Below are 17,558 nucleotides of genomic sequence, written 5' to 3'. Positions count from 1 at the left end.
CTTTGTTGCCTGCAGATGCCTCCTTGGCTGTCCCCAAACGGTATCAAACCAACACCCACGGGAAGCTGTAAGCATAGAGGACATGCCTGCACCCCATTGGACTTACCTGTGTGGGTTAAATCCGGGTTATTTGACAACCTATGGCGGTGATGGTTCTGCTCAGGCAGAGCAGTGCTGATGCTCCTCATAAAGCTGTCGCTGCTGTGAAGGTTCTAGGTGACATCACAAATCCCTATGGTTACATACACAACAAAGCTGGGTTGTTGTTGTTTACACTCTGCAAGGCCTGTGGAAGTGAGTGACATCATAGCACTGTAGTTCTGAGGGTTCTAGATGGATGCAACAATCTCCTGTTGCTTCTATGAAGGCCATAATAGACGACATCACCAAACAGCTCCATAGTCACATACACAGCAAAGGAGAGATGTTGTTTACACCTAGTGATGTCAGTGGTATTGAGTGACATCACAGCACAGTGCTAAGGCTCCTGGGCCTGGACACAGCAGCGGCTGCAATATCTCAACGGAGAATACGTTTATATATATGTGTGTGTGTGCGCGTATATATATATATATATATATATATATATATATTTCTCCGCCGAAATCACTTTTAAACCCATTTCCACCTTTTTTTCCCTTCTCTTCCTCTTACTTTTTTTTCACGTTTTTTTACGTTTTTCTCCTTTTCGCCTCTTTTCTGGGCGTATTATTCTTCTTTTTCTTCTTTTTTTTCGTCTAATGCATACCCCATCAGTGCAGCAATGCTTATTCAATACCGCCAGCAGATGGAGACACTGGGGGATAATTTTCTAAGGATTTATACTGATTTTTCCTGTCTGAATTTGTCGCACAGAAAGTTGCAGGCCAAATATGTGTGACATTTCTGCGACTTTAGCTTCTAGAGCATTTTTACAACATTATACATAGGTGCTGAATACATAAAAAGCGACTGTTCAGCGACAGACAAGTCGCATCGGCTGAAAGTAGGCCAGAATGTCAGTCCATGTTGGAGCAGGTTTAGATACAGTCTAAAGTATAGATCTCAAAGTCTGTGCACAGAATTTAGCAAGGGCCTCGCACCTTCTGATGCATCAGGTAGGTGCACAATAGCATAGCCTAACCCTCTGTACTTTGGTCTATATTGATGCGGGACATAGACAGCCAGCTGATGACCAATCCATTAGTGCAATGGATGGCTGGAAGCATTTGTCTTTGCCTTTGCAATACCACAGAAGCAATGCATGGTCAATGTACAGCAATGACACACCTGTGTGAACAGCCAGGAGACCCCCCCCCCCCCCCCCCATGTTATGTTACATAGTTACATAGTTAGTACGGTCGAAAAAAGACATATGTCCATCAAGTTCAACCAGGGAATTAAGGGGTAGGGGTGTGGCGCGATATTGGGGAAGGGATGAGATTTTATATTTCTTCATAAGCATTAATCTTATTTTGTCAATTAGGAACATTCAGCACCCACCCGCTATCAAGGCAGCTGCCTATCATGTCATGCCCTACCTGCACAGGTGTGCTGGCTACTCAAATGATCCAATTAAGGAGGCCATTTAGTCAGCAGCAGCAGAAGTCCTGTGCCTGGACGCTCCAACAGCGGCCAGACACAAGCAGAAGCAGAAGCAGCAGAAGCAGCAGCAGCACCACCTTTTGTTTTTTGGCTGCAGCAGCAGCAAGGCCCACAGGGCTGGCTAGCTGGCTAGCCAGCAAGCAGGTAGCAATGAAAGTAGGAATCTTTCTTTTTAACCCTGTAAGGGGGTGGTGCACTGTACCCGAAGATACTGCCATATCGGGTCAATGCATAGGGCGACGGAAGCAAGCTTCGAAATCGGCCCCCGTTCTCAAAAATCCATTTAATATATGGTCCCCAGATAGGGGACGTATCAGATATTAAACTGATAAGAACAGATACTACACTTGATCTTAGCCAAAAGGCCGAGAAGCGATAACCGTGAAAGGGGCGGGCCCAACAAGGTGCCCTTCATGGGCACTATCACTGCTTGCTGTCAGGGAGGCTGCCAGACAATTTTCCATGCACACTCTGGGCTGGGGGGCAGTCAACCACCAGTACACACAGCAGAACCTAAACCCATACCATTATTGCTAAGCAGCAAGACAGGGGCCCATTGCACTCCCACGGGGCCTTTTTAAATGCAATCCATAACCCGGATTTGCCAGGAACCCTTCTTACTCCTCCTACTTGCATGTGACACTGGGCTTAGGATCTGCATAGGAAACACACACACAAGCACACACCTACCTTTGTTGCCTGCAGATGCCTCCTTGGCTGTCCCCAAACGGTATCAAACCAACACCCACGGGAAGCTGTAAGCATAGAGGACATGCCTGCACCCCATTGGACTTACCTGTGTGGGTTAAATCCGGGTTATTTGACAACCTATGGCGGTGATGGTTCTGCTCAGGCAGAGCAGTGCTGATGCTCCTCATAAAGCTGTCGCTGCTGTGAAGGTTCTAGGTGACATCACAAATCCCTATGGTTACATACACAACAAAGCTGGGTTGTTGTTGTTTACACTCTGCAAGGCCTGTGGAAGTGAGTGACATCATAGCACTGTAGTTCTGAGGGTTCTAGATGGATGCAACAATCTCCTGTTGCTTCTATGAAGGCCATAATAGACGACATCACCAAACAGCTCCATAGTCACATACACAGCAAAGGAGAGATGTTGTTTACACCTAGTGATGTCAGTGGTATTGAGTGACATCACAGCACAGTGCTAAGGCTCCTGGGCCTGGACACAGCAGCGGCTGCAATATCTCAACGGAGAATACGTTTATATATATGTGTGTGTGTGCGCGTATATATATATATATATATATATATATATATATATATATATATATATATTTCTCCGCCGAAATCACTTTTAAACCCATTTCCACCTTTTTTTCCCTTCTCTTCCTCTTACTTTTTTTTCACGTTTTTTTACGTTTTTCTCCTTTTCGCCTCTTTTCTGGGCGTATTATTCTTCTTTTTCTTCTTTTTTTTCGTCTAATGCATACCCCATCAGTGCAGCAATGCTTATTCAATACCGCCAGCAGATGGAGACACTGGGGGATAATTTTCTAAGGATTTATACTGATTTTTCCTGTCTGAATTTGTCGCACAGAAAGTTGCAGGCCAAATATGTGTGACATTTCTGCGACTTTAGCTTCTAGAGCATTTTTACAACATTATACATAGGTGCTGAATACATAAAAAGCGACTGTTCAGCGACAGACAAGTCGCATCGGCTGAAAGTAGGCCAGAATGTCAGTCCATGTTGGAGCAGGTTTAGATACAGTCTAAAGTATAGATCTCAAAGTCTGTGCACAGAATTTAGCAAGGGCCTCGCACCTTCTGATGCATCAGGTAGGTGCACAATAGCATAGCCTAACCCTCTGTACTTTGGTCTATATTGATGCGGGACATAGACAGCCAGCTGATGACCAATCCATTAGTGCAATGGATGGCTGGAAGCATTTGTCTTTGCCTTTGCAATACCACAGAAGCAATGCATGGTCAATGTACAGCAATGACACACCTGTGTGAACAGCCAGGAGACCCCCCCCCCCCCATGTTATGTTACATAGTTACATAGTTAGTACGGTCGAAAAAAGACATATGTCCATCAAGTTCAACCAGGGAATTAAGGGGTAGGGGTGTGGCGCGATATTGGGGAAGGGATGAGATTTTATATTTCTTCATAAGCATTAATCTTATTTTGTCAATTAGGAACATTCAGCACCCACCCGCTATCAAGGCAGCTGCCTATCATGTCATGCCCTACCTGCACAGGTGTGCTGGCTACTCAAATGATCCAATTAAGGAGGCCATTTAGTCAGCAGCAGCAGAAGTCCTGTGCCTGGACGCTCCAACAGCGGCCAGACACAAGCAGAAGCAGAAGCAGCAGAAGCAGCAGCAGAAGCAGCAGCAGCACCACCTTTTGTTTTTTGGCTGCAGCAGCAGCAAGGCCCACAGGGCTGGCTAGCTGGCTAGCCAGCAAGCAGGTAGCAATGAAAGTAGGAATCTTTCTTTTTAACCCTGTAAGGGGGTGGTGCACTGTACCCGAAGATACTGCCATATCGGGTCAATGCATAGGGCGACGGAAGCAAGCTTCGAAATCGGCCCCCGTTCTCAAAAATCCATTTAATATATGGTCCCCAGATAGGGGACGTATCAGATATTAAACTGATAAGAACAGATACTACACTTGATCTTAGCCAAAAGGCCGAGAAGCGATAACCGTGAAAGGGGCGGGCCCAACAAGGTGCCCTTCATGGGCACTATCACTGCTTGCTGTCAGGGAGGCTGCCAGACAATTTTCCATGCACACTCTGGGCTGGGGGGCAGTCAACCACCAGTACACACAGCAGAACCTAAACCCATACCATTATTGCTAAGCAGCAAGACAGGGGCCCATTGCACTCCCACGGGGCCTTTTTAAATGCAATCCATAACCCGGATTTGCCAGGAACCCTTCTTACTCCTCCTACTTGCATGTGACACTGGGCTTAGGATCTGCATAGGAAACACACACACAAGCACACACCTACCTTTGTTGCCTGCAGATGCCTCCTTGGCTGTCCCCAAACGGTATCAAACCAACACCCACGGGAAGCTGTAAGCATAGAGGACATGCCTGCACCCCATTGGACTTACCTGTGTGGGTTAAATCCGGGTTATTTGACAACCTATGGCGGTGATGGTTCTGCTCAGGCAGAGCAGTGCTGATGCTCCTCATAAAGCTGTCGCTGCTGTGAAGGTTCTAGGTGACATCACAAATCCCTATGGTTACATACACAACAAAGCTGGGTTGTTGTTGTTTACACTCTGCAAGGCCTGTGGAAGTGAGTGACATCATAGCACTGTAGTTCTGAGGGTTCTAGATGGATGCAACAATCTCCTGTTGCTTCTATGAAGGCCATAATAGACGACATCACCAAACAGCTCCATAGTCACATACACAGCAAAGGAGAGATGTTGTTTACACCTAGTGATGTCAGTGGTATTGAGTGACATCACAGCACAGTGCTAAGGCTCCTGGGCCTGGACACAGCAGCGGCTGCAATATCTCAACGGAGAATACGTTTATATATATGTGTGTGTGTGCGCGTATATATATATATATATATATATATATATATATATATATATATATTTCTCCGCCGAAATCACTTTTAAACCCATTTCCACCTTTTTTTCCCTTCTCTTCCTCTTACTTTTTTTTCACGTTTTTTTACGTTTTTCTCCTTTTCGCCTCTTTTCTGGGCGTATTATTCTTCTTTTTCTTCTTTTTTTTCGTCTAATGCATACCCCATCAGTGCAGCAATGCTTATTCAATACCGCCAGCAGATGGAGACACTGGGGGATAATTTTCTAAGGATTTATACTGATTTTTCCTGTCTGAATTTGTCGCACAGAAAGTTGCAGGCCAAATATGTGTGACATTTCTGCGACTTTAGCTTCTAGAGCATTTTTACAACATTATACATAGGTGCTGAATACATAAAAAGCGACTGTTCAGCGACAGACAAGTCGCATCGGCTGAAAGTAGGCCAGAATGTCAGTCCATGTTGGAGCAGGTTTAGATACAGTCTAAAGTATAGATCTCAAAGTCTGTGCACAGAATTTAGCAAGGGCCTCGCACCTTCTGATGCATCAGGTAGGTGCACAATAGCATAGCCTAACCCTCTGTACTTTGGTCTATATTGATGCGGGACATAGACAGCCAGCTGATGACCAATCCATTAGTGCAATGGATGGCTGGAAGCATTTGTCTTTGCCTTTGCAATACCACAGAAGCAATGCATGGTCAATGTACAGCAATGACACACCTGTGTGAACAGCCAGGAGACCCCCCCCCCCCCATGTTATGTTACATAGTTACATAGTTAGTACGGTCGAAAAAAGACATATGTCCATCAAGTTCAACCAGGGAATTAAGGGGTAGGGGTGTGGCGCGATATTGGGGAAGGGATGAGATTTTATATTTCTTCATAAGCATTAATCTTATTTTGTCAATTAGGAACATTCAGCACCCACCCGCTATCAAGGCAGCTGCCTATCATGTCATGCCCTACCTGCACAGGTGTGCTGGCTACTCAAATGATCCAATTAAGGAGGCCATTTAGTCAGCAGCAGCAGAAGTCCTGTGCCTGGACGCTCCAACAGCGGCCAGACACAAGCAGAAGCAGAAGCAGCAGAAGCAGCAGCAGAAGCAGCAGCAGCACCACCTTTTGCTTTTTGGCTGCAGCAGCAGCAAGGCCCACAGGGCTGGCTAGCTGGCTAGCCAGCAAGCAGGTAGCAATGAAAGTAGGAATCTTTCTTTTTAACCCTGTAAGGGGGTGGTGCACTGTACCCGAAGATACTGCCATATCGGGTCAATGCATAGGGCGACGGAAGCAAGCTTCGAAATCGGCCCCCGTTCTCAAAAATCCATTTAATATATGGTCCCCAGATAGGGGACGTATCAGATATTAAACTGATAAGAACAGATACTACACTTGATCTTAGCCAAAAGGCCGAGAAGCGATAACCGTGAAAGGGGCGGGCCCAACAAGGTGCCCTTCATGGGCACTATCACTGCTTGCTGTCAGGGAGGCTGCCAGACAATTTTCCATGCACACTCTGGGCTGGGGGGCAGTCAACCACCAGTACACACAGCAGAACCTAAACCCATACCATTATTGCTAAGCAGCAAGACAGGGGCCCATTGCACTCCCACGGGGCCTTTTTAAATGCAATCCATAACCCGGATTTGCCAGGAACCCTTCTTACTCCTCCTACTTGCATGTGACACTGGGCTTAGGATCTGCATAGGAAACACACACACAAGCACACACCTACCTTTGTTGCCTGCAGATGCCTCCTTGGCTGTCCCCAAACGGTATCAAACCAACACCCACGGGAAGCTGTAAGCATAGAGGACATGCCTGCACCCCATTGGACTTACCTGTGTGGGTTAAATCCGGGTTATTTGACAACCTATGGCGGTGATGGTTCTGCTCAGGCAGAGCAGTGCTGATGCTCCTCATAAAGCTGTCGCTGCTGTGAAGGTTCTAGGTGACATCACAAATCCCTATGGTTACATACACAACAAAGCTGGGTTGTTGTTGTTTACACTCTGCAAGGCCTGTGGAAGTGAGTGACATCATAGCACTGTAGTTCTGAGGGTTCTAGATGGATGCAACAATCTCCTGTTGCTTCTATGAAGGCCATAATAGACGACATCACCAAACAGCTCCATAGTCACATACACAGCAAAGGAGAGATGTTGTTTACACCTAGTGATGTCAGTGGTATTGAGTGACATCACAGCACAGTGCTAAGGCTCCTGGGCCTGGACACAGCAGCGGCTGCAATATCTCAACGGAGAATACGTTTATATATATGTGTGTGTGTGCGCGTATATATATATATATATATATATATATATATATATATATATATATATATTTCTCCGCCGAAATCACTTTTAAACCCATTTCCACCTTTTTTTCCCTTCTCTTCCTCTTACTTTTTTTTCACGTTTTTTTACGTTTTTCTCCTTTTCGCCTCTTTTCTGGGCGTATTATTCTTCTTTTTCTTCTTTTTTTTCGTCTAATGCATACCCCATCAGTGCAGCAATGCTTATTCAATACCGCCAGCAGATGGAGACACTGGGGGATAATTTTCTAAGGATTTATACTGATTTTTCCTGTCTGAATTTGTCGCACAGAAAGTTGCAGGCCAAATATGTGTGACATTTCTGCGACTTTAGCTTCTAGAGCATTTTTACAACATTATACATAGGTGCTGAATACATAAAAAGCGACTGTTCAGCGACAGACAAGTCGCATCGGCTGAAAGTAGGCCAGAATGTCAGTCCATGTTGGAGCAGGTTTAGATACAGTCTAAAGTATAGATCTCAAAGTCTGTGCACAGAATTTAGCAAGGGCCTCGCACCTTCTGATGCATCAGGTAGGTGCACAATAGCATAGCCTAACCCTCTGTACTTTGGTCTATATTGATGCGGGACATAGACAGCCAGCTGATGACCAATCCATTAGTGCAATGGATGGCTGGAAGCATTTGTCTTTGCCTTTGCAATACCACAGAAGCAATGCATGGTCAATGTACAGCAATGACACACCTGTGTGAACAGCCAGGAGACCCCCCCCCCCCCCCCATGTTATGTTACATAGTTACATAGTTAGTACGGTCGAAAAAAGACATATGTCCATCAAGTTCAACCAGGGAATTAAGGGGTAGGGGTGTGGCGCGATATTGGGGAAGGGATGAGATTTTATATTTCTTCATAAGCATTAATCTTATTTTGTCAATTAGGAACATTCAGCACCCACCCGCTATCAAGGCAGCTGCCTATCATGTCATGCCCTACCTGCACAGGTGTGCTGGCTACTCAAATGATCCAATTAAGGAGGCCATTTAGTCAGCAGCAGCAGAAGTCCTGTGCCTGGACGCTCCAACAGCGGCCAGACACAAGCAGAAGCAGAAGCAGCAGAAGCAGCAGCAGCACCACCTTTTGTTTTTTGGCTGCAGCAGCAGCAAGGCCCACAGGGCTGGCTAGCTGGCTAGCCAGCAAGCAGGTAGCAATGAAAGTAGGAATCTTTCTTTTTAACCCTGTAAGGGGGTGGTGCACTGTACCCGAAGATACTGCCATATCGGGTCAATGCATAGGGCGACGGAAGCAAGCTTCGAAATCGGCCCCCGTTCTCAAAAATCCATTTAATATATGGTCCCCAGATAGGGGACGTATCAGATATTAAACTGATAAGAACAGATACTACACTTGATCTTAGCCAAAAGGCCGAGAAGCGATAACCGTGAAAGGGGCGGGCCCAACAAGGTGCCCTTCATGGGCACTATCACTGCTTGCTGTCAGGGAGGCTGCCAGACAATTTTCCATGCACACTCTGGGCTGGGGGGCAGTCAACCACCAGTACACACAGCAGAACCTAAACCCATACCATTATTGCTAAGCAGCAAGACAGGGGCCCATTGCACTCCCACGGGGCCTTTTTAAATGCAATCCATAACCCGGATTTGCCAGGAACCCTTCTTACTCCTCCTACTTGCATGTGACACTGGGCTTAGGATCTGCATAGGAAACACACACACAAGCACACACCTACCTTTGTTGCCTGCAGATGCCTCCTTGGCTGTCCCCAAACGGTATCAAACCAACACCCACGGGAAGCTGTAAGCATAGAGGACATGCCTGCACCCCATTGGACTTACCTGTGTGGGTTAAATCCGGGTTATTTGACAACCTATGGCGGTGATGGTTCTGCTCAGGCAGAGCAGTGCTGATGCTCCTCATAAAGCTGTCGCTGCTGTGAAGGTTCTAGGTGACATCACAAATCCCTATGGTTACATACACAACAAAGCTGGGTTGTTGTTGTTTACACTCTGCAAGGCCTGTGGAAGTGAGTGACATCATAGCACTGTAGTTCTGAGGGTTCTAGATGGATGCAACAATCTCCTGTTGCTTCTATGAAGGCCATAATAGACGACATCACCAAACAGCTCCATAGTCACATACACAGCAAAGGAGAGATGTTGTTTACACCTAGTGATGTCAGTGGTATTGAGTGACATCACAGCACAGTGCTAAGGCTCCTGGGCCTGGACACAGCAGCGGCTGCAATATCTCAACGGAGAATACGTTTATATATATGTGTGTGTGTGCGCGTATATATATATATATATATATATATATATATATATATATATATATTTCTCCGCCGAAATCACTTTTAAACCCATTTCCACCTTTTTTTCCCTTCTCTTCCTCTTACTTTTTTTTCACGTTTTTTTACGTTTTTCTCCTTTTCGCCTCTTTTCTGGGCGTATTATTCTTCTTTTTCTTCTTTTTTTTCGTCTAATGCATACCCCATCAGTGCAGCAATGCTTATTCAATACCGCCAGCAGATGGAGACACTGGGGGATAATTTTCTAAGGATTTATACTGATTTTTCCTGTCTGAATTTGTCGCACAGAAAGTTGCAGGCCAAATATGTGTGACATTTCTGCGACTTTAGCTTCTAGAGCATTTTTACAACATTATACATAGGTGCTGAATACATAAAAAGCGACTGTTCAGCGACAGACAAGTCGCATCGGCTGAAAGTAGGCCAGAATGTCAGTCCATGTTGGAGCAGGTTTAGATACAGTCTAAAGTATAGATCTCAAAGTCTGTGCACAGAATTTAGCAAGGGCCTCGCACCTTCTGATGCATCAGGTAGGTGCACAATAGCATAGCCTAACCCTCTGTACTTTGGTCTATATTGATGCGGGACATAGACAGCCAGCTGATGACCAATCCATTAGTGCAATGGATGGCTGGAAGCATTTGTCTTTGCCTTTGCAATACCACAGAAGCAATGCATGGTCAATGTACAGCAATGACACACCTGTGTGAACAGCCAGGAGACCCCCCCCCCCCCCCATGTTATGTTACATAGTTACATAGTTAGTACGGTCGAAAAAAGACATATGTCCATCAAGTTCAACCAGGGAATTAAGGGGTAGGGGTGTGGCGCGATATTGGGGAAGGGATGAGATTTTATATTTCTTCATAAGCATTAATCTTATTTTGTCAATTAGGAACATTCAGCACCCACCCGCTATCAAGGCAGCTGCCTATCATGTCATGCCCTACCTGCACAGGTGTGCTGGCTACTCAAATGATCCAATTAAGGAGGCCATTTAGTCAGCAGCAGCAGAAGTCCTGTGCCTGGACGCTCCAACAGCGGCCAGACACAAGCAGAAGCAGAAGCAGCAGAAGCAGCAGCAGCACCACCTTTTGTTTTTTGGCTGCAGCAGCAGCAAGGCCCACAGGGCTGGCTAGCTGGCTAGCCAGCAAGCAGGTAGCAATGAAAGTAGGAATCTTTCTTTTTAACCCTGTAAGGGGGTGGTGCACTGTACCCGAAGATACTGCCATATCGGGTCAATGCATAGGGCGACGGAAGCAAGCTTCGAAATCGGCCCCCGTTCTCAAAAATCCATTTAATATATGGTCCCCAGATAGGGGACGTATCAGATATTAAACTGATAAGAACAGATACTACATTTGATCTTAGCCAAAAGGCCGAGAAGCGATAACCGTGAAAGGGGCGGGCCCAACAAGGTGCCCTTCATGGGCACTATCACTGCTTGCTGTCAGGGAGGCTGCCAGACAATTTTCCATGCACACTCTGGGCTGGGGGGCAGTCAACCACCAGTACACACAGCAGAACCTAAACCCATACCATTATTGCTAAGCAGCAAGACAGGGGCCCATTGCACTCCCACGGGGCCTTTTTAAATGCAATCCATAACCCGGATTTGCCAGGAACCCTTCTTACTCCTCCTACTTGCATGTGACACTGGGCTTAGGATCTGCATAGGAAACACACACACAAGCACACACCTACCTTTGTTGCCTGCAGATGCCTCCTTGGCTGTCCCCAAACGGTATCAAACCAACACCCACGGGAAGCTGTAAGCATAGAGGACATGCCTGCACCCCATTGGACTTACCTGTGTGGGTTAAATCCGGGTTATTTGACAACCTATGGCGGTGATGGTTCTGCTCAGGCAGAGCAGTGCTGATGCTCCTCATAAAGCTGTCGCTGCTGTGAAGGTTCTAGGTGACATCACAAATCCCTATGGTTACATACACAACAAAGCTGGGTTGTTGTTGTTTACACTCTGCAAGGCCTGTGGAAGTGAGTGACATCATAGCACTGTAGTTCTGAGGGTTCTAGATGGATGCAACAATCTCCTGTTGCTTCTATGAAGGCCATAATAGACGACATCACCAAACAGCTCCATAGTCACATACACAGCAAAGGAGAGATGTTGTTTACACCTAGTGATGTCAGTGGTATTGAGTGACATCACAGCACAGTGCTAAGGCTCCTGGGCCTGGACACAGCAGCGGCTGCAATATCTCAACGGAGAATACGTTTATATATATGTGTGTGTGTGCGCGTATATATATATATATATATATATATATATATATATATATATATATATTTCTCCGCCGAAATCACTTTTAAACCCATTTCCACCTTTTTTTCCCTTCTCTTCCTCTTACTTTTTTTTCACGTTTTTTTACGTTTTTCTCCTTTTCGCCTCTTTTCTGGGCGTATTATTCTTCTTTTTCTTCTTTTTTTTCGTCTAATGCATACCCCATCAGTGCAGCAATGCTTATTCAATACCGCCAGCAGATGGAGACACTGGGGGATAATTTTCTAAGGATTTATACTGATTTTTCCTGTCTGAATTTGTCGCACAGAAAGTTGCAGGCCAAATATGTGTGACATTTCTGCGACTTTAGCTTCTAGAGCATTTTTACAACATTATACATAGGTGCTGAATACATAAAAAGCGACTGTTCAGCGACAGACAAGTCGCATCGGCTGAAAGTAGGCCAGAATGTCAGTCCATGTTGGAGCAGGTTTAGATACAGTCTAAAGTATAGATCTCAAAGTCTGTGCACAGAATTTAGCAAGGGCCTCGCACCTTCTGATGCATCAGGTAGGTGCACAATAGCATAGCCTAACCCTCTGTACTTTGGTCTATATTGATGCGGGACATAGACAGCCAGCTGATGACCAATCCATTAGTGCAATGGATGGCTGGAAGCATTTGTCTTTGCCTTTGCAATACCACAGAAGCAATGCATGGTCAATGTACAGCAATGACACACCTGTGTGAACAGCCAGGAGACCCCCCCCCCCCCCATGTTATGTTACATAGTTACATAGTTAGTACGGTCGAAAAAAGACATATGTCCATCAAGTTCAACCAGGGAATTAAGGGGTAGGGGTGTGGCGCGATATTGGGGAAGGGATGAGATTTTATATTTCTTCATAAGCATTAATCTTATTTTGTCAATTAGGAACATTCAGCACCCACCCGCTATCAAGGCAGCTGCCTATCATGTCATGCCCTACCTGCACAGGTGTGCTGGCTACTCAAATGATCCAATTAAGGAGGCCATTTAGTCAGCAGCAGCAGAAGTCCTGTGCCTGGACGCTCCAACAGCGGCCAGACACAAGCAGAAGCAGAAGCAGCAGAAGCAGCAGCAGCACCACCTTTTGTTTTTTGGCTGCAGCAGCAGCAAGGCCCACAGGGCTGGCTAGCTGGCTAGCCAGCAAGCAGGTAGCAATGAAAGTAGGAATCTTTCTTTTTAACCCTGTAAGGGGGTGGTGCACTGTACCCGAAGATACTGCCATATCGGGTCAATGCATAGGGCGACGGAAGCAAGCTTCGAAATCGGCCCCCGTTCTCAAAAATCCATTTAATATATGGTCCCCAGATAGGGGACGTATCAGATATTAAACTGATAAGAACAGATACTACACTTGATCTTAGCCAAAAGGCCGAGAAGCGATAACCGTGAAAGGGGCGGGCCCAACAAGGTGCCCTTCATGGGCACTATCACTGCTTGCTGTCAGGGAGGCTGCCAGACAATTTTCCATGCACACTCTGGGCTGGGGGGCAGTCAACCACCAGTACACACAGCAGAACCTAAACCCATACCATTATTGCTAAGCAGCAAGACAGGGGCCCATTGCACTCCCACGGGGCCTTTTTAAATGCAATCCATAACCCGGATTTGCCAGGAACCCTTCTTACTCCTCCTACTTGCATGTGACACTGGGCTTAGGATCTGCATAGGAAACACACACACAAGCACACACCTACCTTTGTTGCCTGCAGATGCCTCCTTGGCTGTCCCCAAACGGTATCAAACCAACACCCACGGGAAGCTGTAAGCATAGAGGACATGCCTGCACCCCATTGGACTTACCTGTGTGGGTTAAATCCGGGTTATTTGACAACCTATGGCGGTGATGGTTCTGCTCAGGCAGAGCAGTGCTGATGCTCCTCATAAAGCTGTCGCTGCTGTGAAGGTTCTAGGTGACATCACAAATCCCTATGGTTACATACACAACAAAGCTGGGTTGTTGTTGTTTACACTCTGCAAGGCCTGTGGAAGTGAGTGACATCATAGCACTGTAGTTCTGAGGGTTCTAGATGGATGCAACAATCTCCTGTTGCTTCTATGAAGGCCATAATAGACGACATCACCAAACAGCTCCATAGTCACATACACAGCAAAGGAGAGATGTTGTTTACACCTAGTGATGTCAGTGGTATTGAGTGACATCACAGCACAGTGCTAAGGCTCCTGGGCCTGGACACAGCAGCGGCTGCAATATCTCAACGGAGAATACGTTTATATATATGTGTGTGTGTGCGCGTATATATATATATATATATATATATATATATATATATTTCTCCGCCGAAATCACTTTTAAACCCATTTCCACCTTTTTTTCCCTTCTCTTCCTCTTACTTTTTTTTCACGTTTTTTTACGTTTTTCTCCTTTTCGCCTCTTTTCTGGGCGTATTATTCTTCTTTTTCTTCTTTTTTTTCGTCTAATGCATACCCCATCAGTGCAGCAATGCTTATTCAATACCGCCAGCAGATGGAGACACTGGGGGATAATTTTCTAAGGATTTATACTGATTTTTCCTGTCTGAATTTGTCGCACAGAAAGTTGCAGGCCAAATATGTGTGACATTTCTGCGACTTTAGCTTCTAGAGCATTTTTACAACATTATACATAGGTGCTGAATACATAAAAAGCGACTGTTCAGCGACAGACAAGTCGCATCGGCTGAAAGTAGGCCAGAATGTCAGTCCATGTTGGAGCGGGTTTAGATACAGTCTAAAGTATAGATCTCAAAGTCTGTGCACAGAATTTAGCAAGGGCCTCGCACCTTCTGATGCATCAGGTAGGTGCACAATAGCATAGCCTAACCCTCTGTACTTTGGTCTATATTGATGCGGGACATAGACAGCCAGCTGATGACCAATCCATTAGTGCAATGGATGGCTGGAAGCATTTGTCTTTGCCTTTGCAATACCACAGAAGCAATGCATGGTCAATGTACAGCAATGACACACCTGTGTGAACAGCCAGGAGACCCCCCCCCCCCCCCCCCCATGTTATGTTACATAGTTACATAGTTAGTACGGTCGAAAAAAGACATATGTCCATCAAGTTCAACCAGGGAATTAAGGGGTAGGGGTGTGGCGCGATATTGGGGAAGGGATGAGATTTTATATTTCTTCATAAGCATTAATCTTATTTTGTCAATTAGGAACATTCAGCACCCACCCGCTATCAAGGCAGCTGCCTATCATGTCATGCCCTACCTGCACAGGTGTGCTGGCTACTCAAATGATCCAATTAAGGAGGCCATTTAGTCAGCAGCAGCAGAAGTCCTGTGCCTGGACGCTCCAACAGCGGCCAGACACAAGCAGAAGCAGAAGCAGCAGAAGCAGCAGCAGCAGCACCACCTTTTGTTTTTTGGCTGCAGCAGCAGCAAGGCCCACAGGGCTGGCTAGCTGGCTAGCCAGCAAGCAGGTAGCAATGAAAGTAGGAATCTTTCTTTTTAACCCTGTAAGGGGGTGGTGCACTGTACCCGAAGATACTGCCATATCGGGTCAATGCATAGGGCGACGGAAGCAAGCTTCGAAATCGGCCCCCGTTCTCAAAAATCCATTTAATATATGGTCCCCAGATAGGGGACGTATCAGATATTAAACTGATAAGAACAGATACTACACTTGATCTTAGCCAAAAGGCCGAGAAGCGATAACCGTGAAAGGGGCGGGCCCAACAAGGTGCCCTTCATGGGCACTATCACTGCTTGCTGTCAGGGAGGCTGCCAGACAATTTTCCATGCACACTCTGGGCTGGGGGGCAGTCAACCACCAGTACACACAGCAGAACCTAAACCCATACCATTATTGCTAAGCAGCAAGACAGGGGCCCATTGCACTCCCACGGGGCCTTTTTAAATGCAATCCATAACCCGGATTTGCCAGGAACCCTTCTTACTCCTCCTACTTGCATGTGACACTGGGCTTAGGATCTGCATAGGAAACACACACACAAGCACACACCTACCTTTGTTGCCTGCAGATGCCTCCTTGGCTGTCCCCAAACGGTATCAAACCAACACCCACGGGAAGCTGTAAGCATAGAGGACATGCCTGCACCCCATTGGACTTACCTGTGTGGGTTAAATCCGGGTTATTTGACAACCTATGGCGGTGATGGTTCTGCTCAGGCAGAGCAGTGCTGATGCTCCTCATAAAGCTGTCGCTGCTGTGAAGGTTCTAGGTGACATCACAAATCCCTATGGTTACATACACAACAAAGCTGGGTTGTTGTTGTTTACACTCTGCAAGGCCTGTGGAAGTGAGTGACATCATAGCACTGTAGTTCTGAGGGTTCTAGATGGATGCAACAATCTCCTGTTGCTTCTATGAAGGCCATAATAGACGACATCACCAAACAGCTCCATAGTCACATACACAGCAAAGGAGAGATGTTGTTTACACCTAGTGATGTCAGTGGTATTGAGTGACATCACAGCACAGTGCTAAGGCTCCTGGGCCTGGACACAGCAGCGGCTGCAATATCTCAACGGAGAATACGTTTATATATATGTGTGTGTGTGCGCGTATATATATATATATATATATATATATATATATATATATATTTCTCCGCCGAAATCACTTTTAAACCCATTTCCACCTTTTTTTCCCTTCTCTTCCTCTTACTTTTTTTTCACGTTTTTTTACGTTTTTCTCCTTTTCGCCTCTTTTCTGGGCGTATTATTCTTCTTTTTCTTCTTTTTTTTCGTCTAATGCATACCCCATCAGTGCAGCAATGCTTATTCAATACCGCCAGCAGATGGAGACACTGGGGGATAATTTTCTAAGGATTTATACTGATTTTTCCTGTCTGAATTTGTCGCACAGAAAGTTGCAGGCCAAATATGTGTGACATTTCTGCGACTTTAGCTTCTAGAGCATTTTTACAACATTATACATAGGTGCTGAATACATAAAAAGCGACTGTTCAGCGACAGACAAGTCGCATCGGCTGAAAGTAGGCCAGAATGTCAGTCCATGTTGGAGCAGGTTTAGATACAGTCTAAAGTATAGATCTCAAAGTCTGTGCACAGAATTTAGCAAGGGCCTCGCACCTTCTGATGCATCAGGTAGGTGCACAATAGCATAGCCTAACCCTCTGTACTTTGGTCTATATTGATGCGGGACATAGACAGCCAGCTGATGACCAATCCATTAGTGCAATGGATGGCTGGAAGCATTTGTCTTTGCCTTTGCAATACCACAGAAGCAATGCATGGTCAATGTACAGCAATGACACACCTGTGTGAACAGCCAGGAGACCCCCCCCCCCCCCCATGTTATGTTACATAGTTACATAGTTAGTACGGTCGAAAAAAGACATATGTCCATCAAGTTCAACCAGGGAATTAAGGGGTAGGGGTGTGGCGCGATATTGGGGAAGGGATGAGATTTTATATTTCTTCATAAGCATTAATCTTATTTTGTCAATTAGGAACATTCAGCACCCACCCGCTATCAAGGCAGCTGCCTATCATGTCATGCCCTACCTGCACAGGTGTGCTGGCTACTCAAATGATCC

General features: G+C 45.9%; 7 non-coding genes across 7 annotated transcripts; all 7 read right to left on the bottom strand.

The window, feature by feature from the left end:
• Positions 1 to 1,770: 1,770 nt before the first annotated feature.
• LOC130310041 (U2 spliceosomal RNA) lies at positions 1,771 to 1,961 on the bottom strand. The gene has a single exon (XR_008858606.1). It is a non-coding gene; the product is annotated as a U2 spliceosomal RNA (small nuclear RNA).
• A 2,106-nt stretch (positions 1,962 to 4,067) lies between these two features.
• LOC130310040 (U2 spliceosomal RNA) lies at positions 4,068 to 4,258 on the bottom strand. Its single transcript, XR_008858605.1, has one exon. It is a non-coding gene; the product is annotated as a U2 spliceosomal RNA (small nuclear RNA).
• Positions 4,259 to 6,360: 2,102 nt separating this feature from the next.
• LOC130310039 (U2 spliceosomal RNA) lies at positions 6,361 to 6,551 on the bottom strand. Its single transcript, XR_008858604.1, has one exon. It is a non-coding gene; the product is annotated as a U2 spliceosomal RNA (small nuclear RNA).
• A 2,097-nt stretch (positions 6,552 to 8,648) lies between these two features.
• LOC130310038 (U2 spliceosomal RNA) lies at positions 8,649 to 8,839 on the bottom strand. Its single transcript, XR_008858602.1, has one exon. It is a non-coding gene; the product is annotated as a U2 spliceosomal RNA (small nuclear RNA).
• Positions 8,840 to 10,931: 2,092 nt separating this feature from the next.
• LOC130310069 (U2 spliceosomal RNA) lies at positions 10,932 to 11,122 on the bottom strand. The gene has a single exon (XR_008858631.1). It is a non-coding gene; the product is annotated as a U2 spliceosomal RNA (small nuclear RNA).
• A 2,093-nt stretch (positions 11,123 to 13,215) lies between these two features.
• Positions 13,216 to 13,406, bottom strand: LOC130310073 (U2 spliceosomal RNA). The gene has a single exon (XR_008858635.1). It is a non-coding gene; the product is annotated as a U2 spliceosomal RNA (small nuclear RNA).
• Positions 13,407 to 15,497: 2,091 nt separating this feature from the next.
• Positions 15,498 to 15,688, bottom strand: LOC130310072 (U2 spliceosomal RNA). The gene has a single exon (XR_008858634.1). It is a non-coding gene; the product is annotated as a U2 spliceosomal RNA (small nuclear RNA).
• Positions 15,689 to 17,558: the final 1,870 nt, after the last annotated feature.

The sequence above is a fragment of the Hyla sarda genome, unplaced genomic scaffold, assembly GCF_029499605.1.
Source record: "Hyla sarda isolate aHylSar1 unplaced genomic scaffold, aHylSar1.hap1 scaffold_1550, whole genome shotgun sequence".
NCBI lineage: Eukaryota > Metazoa > Chordata > Amphibia > Anura > Hylidae > Hyla > Hyla sarda.
Note: the sequence above shows the minus strand (reverse complement) of the source record. Positions and strands in the feature narration are given on the sequence as shown.